Source organism: Cebus imitator, unplaced genomic scaffold (genome assembly GCF_001604975.1).
Source record: "Cebus imitator isolate Cc_AM_T3 unplaced genomic scaffold, Cebus_imitator-1.0 Scaffold31, whole genome shotgun sequence".
Taxonomy (NCBI): domain Eukaryota; kingdom Metazoa; phylum Chordata; class Mammalia; order Primates; family Cebidae; genus Cebus; species Cebus imitator.
Genome location: NW_016107346.1, coordinates 4,069,614 through 4,076,317, shown reverse-complemented (window position 1 = coordinate 4,076,317; position 6,704 = coordinate 4,069,614). Strand labels below are relative to the sequence as shown.

Here is a 6,704-nt window from a genome sequence, read left to right as displayed (position 1 = left end):
AAAAAAAAAAAAAAAGGAGAGAAGGAGGCAATAAACAAATGATCACATGAACTAATTGCATAGCTACACACCAAGACAAGTTCTCTGAAGGAAAGTAGCATGGTGCCAGGAAAACCCAGACTGATCACTGAGTAAGGTAGATATAGGGGACTGAAGATCAGGCAGAACATCTTGGAGCAAGTGATGTTTGAACCAAGAGCCAAAGGGTGAGTAGAAATTAACTAGGTAAGTGATATAAGGTCTAGTAGAGTGAGAAAGAGTGTGTGAATGAAGAGAAACCCTTTCAGATAGAATAATACATGCAAAGTCCCTGTGATAGGAGGGACCATGGTGTGTGCAAAGAACTGAAGAGTCATGGTAGATAGACCACCAAGCATCAGGAATAGAGTACACAATGGAGCCAGAAAGGTAGACAGAAGTGAAACTCATTAAGCCTTGGCTGCTGCATTAGCAATTTTGGCTTTTATCCTAATAAGACTTAAGGCTGGCTGAAGGTAGTGATATGATCAGATTTAGGCTTTCAAAATATTTTTATTGATTGAGGTGGATAGCAAATTAAAGGGTAGAAAGGGCAAGCAGGATGCAAAAGATTAGTTAGGGCTATGATATTAGTGCAGGCAAGAGACACTGGCAGTGTGGAGTTGGTGTGTAACAGTGGTGATGGAGAGAGGTAGAAGAATGTGAGAGGTAGGGCCTGAAGCTGGATTGACTCTAGGGTACAGGGAAAGGGAGGAGTCAAGGAAGTGCCTAGACATGTGGTTTGCGCAACTGAGTGGATTTTGACACCTATTCCTGGGCTAGGTGTCAAACTGCCAAACTGGGAATGAGGGGAGGGAGCCATGACAGCAATGTTGGACATAATATGATTGAGATGTTTTCAGGCATCTAGAGAAGTCATGTAGATGGTGAAATGTGCCAGTTTGGAATTGAGAAGTCTTAGCTGGAGATAAAAGATTTGTGAATCACACATATAAAAACGGAAGGAAAGTGGAGAGAATATAGCATGACAAAGGAAAGAAAGCCTCAGATGGAGCCATGGAGAGCTTTCAGTGAACAACCAGGCCTGGGATTATTCTAAATTCAGCACTAGGATTTTAAGGGCAAATGTTTATTTTCTCACCATTAACTTAAACTTCTTTTTTTATTGTTTTGTGTTACCCATGACAGACAACTGTCATTCATCTCTCACTCTAGAATTTCCTTAGTTAAACCTAAATCTTTGCCAATGATGATAGAAGTTTCACCATAAATAGGTTTAATCAAGATGAAAAATATAATTGCATCATTTTATAGTGAATAAGACTTTACAGGTATGGCAAATGATTGTTACCAAAACCCTTTCAGTGGTAGTGATTTTATGCTTTTGTGTTTCACTAGTCAGCTTCTCTGGCCTTGACCTGGGAGCTCAGCATGAAGTGCTGAGATTTGATTTAAGATGACCTAGAGTTTATGTACTGTCATTTACTTGGAAATTATCACTGCAGATTTCAAAAGATGACATCTCTTAGGTCAGTTTTTCAAGTTCATTAGTGTTGCAGGCTGTCTAAAGGAGACATCAGATTTTGTAAAAAGTAACTAAGGAAGCTACCGGAGAAGTTTAAGCTTATCCTATATGATAGTTTTCATTATCCAATACTGCATTTTTATAGTAGACATTGAATAGAAGGGGACTATCCTTACTAAGTGGTAAGCATTTTCCCCCATGATTATTTGTTCACTGAATTTGGAGGTGATGGAATTCCAGTGAAGAGCTATATCAGGATTGTATGCACCCATGCACGTGTGCAGTATGGGTATTTGCAAGTGCTATGTGTGTTTCCCTGTGTTTGTATGTAATATATAAAATCAAGACATCAACTGTGATCTCCTCAGAGTTATAGCTATATACCTTAATCAGCAAAGGAAAGGATTTGGGGGTCCATTTTAATGTAGGCAAGATATAAGACCATTTTTTCAAGTTAATAGGAAAGAAAATTATGGAGCTGTATTGTCCAAGGTGGTGAACACTAGCCGTACGAGGCTACTCAAATATAAATTATTGAAAAATTGAATAAAATTTAAAATTCAGTTCCTCAGTCACACTAACCACATTTCATGTGCTCAGTATTCTCATGTAGCTAGTGGCTATGGCCTTGGACAGTGCCAATATGCAACTTATTCACAATCACAGAGGGTTCTATTGAATAGTGCTAAATGAGCAGGGATCAAATCCAGGCCAACGCCTCTTTCTGCACAGTCCGTGCACTAAGAATGATTTTGACATTTTGAACTGATTGAAAAATAATCAAAATATGAAGAATATTTCAGAGCATGTGAAAATCATTTGAAATTCAAATTTTAGTGTCCTTAAAATTTCTATTGAGCACAGCCGTGCCCATTCCATTATATATTGTCTATGCGTTCACACTACAACAGCTGCATTGAGTAGTTGTGACAAAGACTTTATAGTCTGCAAAATCTAAAATATTTATTCTCCAACTCTTTAAGAAAAGTTTGCCAACCCTTGAGCTAAAGGAAGGAAGAGTAGTATCACATATTAGTTTCATAAAAAAAAGTATCCTGTATAGTTTTGGGAAATGAAATCAATAAGGAGAAAGGGAAGGGTATCTAGAATTCATGCCCTGATTTGATGGCTCTGGGATATCCTGCATTTGGGGATTTGATGGTGGATCAGGGTGAAAGTTCTGGAAACATTGGCAATAGCCTTTAACATGTATCCAAAGGACTCCATCAAACCCTCAGCTTTCTCAGTGTCTTTGCAGGTTTTTTTAGGATACTCTCCAAAGCTCACTTCTCTCTGTAATTCACCATCTTCCCCATTGTTAAAAGGCAAATTAAGTCCTCCCAAAAGTTTAACAATATGAAACAAGGAAATTTACTTACCCTCTTGACAGCAATCCCAATTTCTTTTTTTTTTTTTTAACATTCTCTTAGGCGAATGCCCATGACAATGGAAAATTATTTTGCAGTGGGACCTGAGCCAATCCAGACTCAATCTGCTCTCATTACGACCATCTCTTCCCATCTCTTGAGGATGAGCTCACTAATAAGAATATATTGTCTCTTATTGGGCCAGGTCTAAATACACACAAGAACTTCATTAAGTCATTCCCTATCAGAATAGGGGCTATTTAGAATATCTTCAGAACTAGGATTGTGTCTTCTCTACCTATGAATTTACTGGTGCCATGACAAAGCACTCTAGGGAGCCCTGCCAACACACTGGATAATGTTGATGGACAAGATTGTATGGGAAGTGGGGAGAAAGAACACCTTTTTTCTTCCCTGATATATGTGTAGGTAGTTCTTTAGGAAGAGATGAAATGCATGGTTTTGTCCTGGATAGATTCCCTTAAGGGACACCCAGGGAATTCCTAGACCCAGTGGAATTAATGTTTGAGAAAGAAAATCATGTTTCTGTTGCAGAGGGCCCTTTTTTTTTTTTTTTTTTGAGACAGTCAGTCACACTCTGTCACCCAGGCTAGAGTGCAGTGGCATGATCTCAGCTCACTGCAACCTCCGCCTCCCGGGTTCAAGCTGTTCTCCTGTCACAGCCTCCTGAGTAGCTGGGATTATAGGTGTACACCATCACGCCAGGATACTTTTTCTATTTTTAGTAGACACAGGATTTCGCCATGTTGCTCAGGCTGGTCTCAAACTCCTGATCTTATAATCCGCCCACGTTGGCCTCCCAAAGTACTGGGATTACAGGCATGAGACGCCACACCCAGCCCAGAGCCCCCTTCTTAATCCTCATGAATCCTAGTTAATAATACATATAATAAAGTATTTGTATTGACACCTGCAACTTCCTTTGAAATGCACCCAAAAGGATAAATGATATAGACATATGCTAAAGCAAGTATGGTAAGTGCTACTGGTGGAATTTTTGTGGTAGGTATATGGGTGTCCACTGTAAAATGCTTTCAACTGTTCTATAAGCATAAAGATTTTCATAATAAAATATTAGGGAAACAAATCCTCCTGGAATACACTTCATGTAAGCCTCTAATTCCCCAGCATTAGCCGTAAGCAGAACTGTCATCAGAAGAGTAAATCATCAGGAAAAGTTCGTGATTCCAAAACAGTGCTGTCCAAGTTTTCTTGGGCATGGCTGAGGGTCAGGCACAAATGCAAGTCCCCATCTCCTCAGCATGTGCCCACTGACCTCCCCATAACAGTTCTGCCCATTGCCCACTAGGAGATAATTCAGGTGAACACCTTCGTGCATAGAATATGAGCACTTAGACTTCTAGATTGTAAAAGGATTTCTGAGCCCAATCTGTACACACATGCTTTGGTTTTTACTGTCTTTCTGTACATCCTCAGTAAAGAGATGCTTTCTGGAGTGTTCTGTCAATGGATTTGAAGACTTCTCATTGCTTCAGTACAGAAAGCCCTGACATTGCATGCCAGGAAGGGGTCCATGGACTGATCTTTTCTAGCCAAAGGAAGCTAAAAATCAGCCATTTTGACATTTGGATTTCTCATTGATGTGTCTTATTTCTTTAATTTGATTTAATATTAAAGAATAGAGAAGGTAGAACAAACTGTTTAATAACATATAGATCATTAGGTTTTAAAACTAAATAAAAAGTACTCGGAATAAAAATTTACATGACTGAAAGGATTTTGAAATTATTCTTGAAATCTCCAAAGCACACAGTGGCAGCTTTGGACGTGATGGATATTTTTGGCACATAGAGTATCCAGTACCAAAGAGATGATTCTGTCAGAAAATATTATAAAGCCAACCTATGTTTGATAATTGCTTCAAATTGTCTACATATATAATCCTAAATCTCTTTTCAAAGTACTTACACTATCAGTGGTCTTTGATTTATAACTGCTGGTCCAAGAGTTGGCCTATTAATAATATAAAACAGAGTCTTAGCTTCACTGCACATCATTTGCAGAGGATGTGAGGCTTAAGGCAATATAACGGATGTGTAAGTAGGAATGAGAACTAGAAGTTATAGGAGGGTGTTTGAGTCAGAGGAAATAGCAGATGTAGCTGGACTGAGGCAAAGGGACTAGTGAAGGATCAGAATGAAGTCTATTATGATAAAAAGAGCTGAGACCAAGGGAGAGCATAAAGGGGCCTGATCATGCAAGACCATTGCAAGAGCTATCAAGGGCTTGGAGCTTTATCCAGAAGACAAGAGAAGCCATTGAGAGGGCATGCTCCAGTTTTTGTTTTAGCAGAATCTCTTTGACTGTGATGGGGAAAATGAATTGGTGAGGGGAACCAGGACACCAATTATGTGGCTACTCCTATAATCCATGAAATGGCAATATTCTGCTTTTATGTCTCTGAGAATAAAGCATAGGTAAGGACTACCCAATACACATTTGGTGGAAAAAGAATATTCCCTGGTTAAGGATTAGAAAGATAAAGAAAACAATCAGGACCAGTTACCCATTACTTCATTTTCCCTTTATGTATCAGATCAAGTACCCTTTCTAAATCAAGGTAAACTTTACAGATTTTTTTTTTAATTTAAGCATCTCATCAGAACCTACTGAATATGAGTCTCCATGTATTAATTGTAGTAAAATCTATCTGAAGGCTGGCATCAGTATGTCTGGGCAGGATGTATATTCTAGCCTAGATTTTGCATAGATGCCTCAGGGAGTCCCAGAATCCCTTGAGTTTCAGACATAGCTTTTAGAAGCACACTGATCTTCACAGGTGGAGGCCATCACCGCCACCAGTCTATTACAGCTGCTTAAATTCACAGCACCCTGGACAAGAGGAGAAGGCAATGTTGCTGTTTCATTGGCTCTCACATCTCTCAGCTACATGATGGACAGTCATATCAAGCTGCATTAGGATGCTGACCACATGTTAACTGGTGATCCTTCTTTCTCTCAATACTTATTTTGAAATCACTCTAAACACCCTGCTCTTATTACTAATTAGATTATTTGGCCTTGGTGTGTAATGTCTTGGTGTCATCAGTATGAAAGTCAGGTCATGGTAAAATAGTGGGGTCTCCAATGTGGCTATACCCGGGAGGTCACTTTCCCTAGGCTGTGTCCAAGTGGCATAAGGGAGCACAGGGCTCTGCCCCCATGATGTACAGTCCCTTTCCATGACATTGGAGATGAAGCTGGGCCTCAAGTCTGCACCTGCATATTCCTACAACTTCTTAGAGTCCTGTGGACTATGATGGAGGAGATAAACCGTGCAGGAAACAGCCCTCTAGAGCACCCAATCTGGATCTAAGTTTGCCTTACATGTTTAAGAAAAAAGGTGCTTTGTTTTATTGTATTAATTGATTAATTTTTTAAGAAATTGTGAAGTCCATCACTAAGACCTCAGGCCATACCTTAGATATTGAGATGGTGAATAAATCACAGCAGTTTCTTTTATTGTAATGTGCCTCTTTTTCCTAAAAACTAAGCCCCCAAATATGAAAGTTTACATTCTTACTTATTTATTTATTTTAGAGACAGACTCTCACTCTGTCACCCAGGCTGGAGTGCAGTAGTATAATCGTAGCTCACCGCAGCCTGAAACTCCTGGGCTCAAGCAATCCTCCCACCCCAGCCTCCCAAGTAGCTGGGACTACAGACACATACCACCATGTTATTTATTTTTAAAATAATATTTTAAAATATAACCAGCTAGTCATTTTTTTGCTAAATGAATTTTTGAAATTAATTTCACAAATACTTCCCCATTTTCAGTTGAAGGTTAA

General features: G+C 39.2%; 1 protein-coding gene and 1 non-coding gene across 3 annotated transcripts in view; both read left to right on the top strand.

Moving 5' to 3' along the window:
- The window catches only part of PLCB1 (phospholipase C beta 1), a 731,248-nt gene that overhangs the window by 675,336 nt on the left and 49,208 nt on the right, over positions 1–6,704 (top strand). The gene's annotated exons all lie outside the window — the stretch shown is intronic.
- Positions 5,998–6,203, top strand: LOC119470449. The gene has a single exon (XR_005199361.1). It is a non-coding gene; the product is annotated as a small nucleolar RNA SNORA73 family (small nucleolar RNA).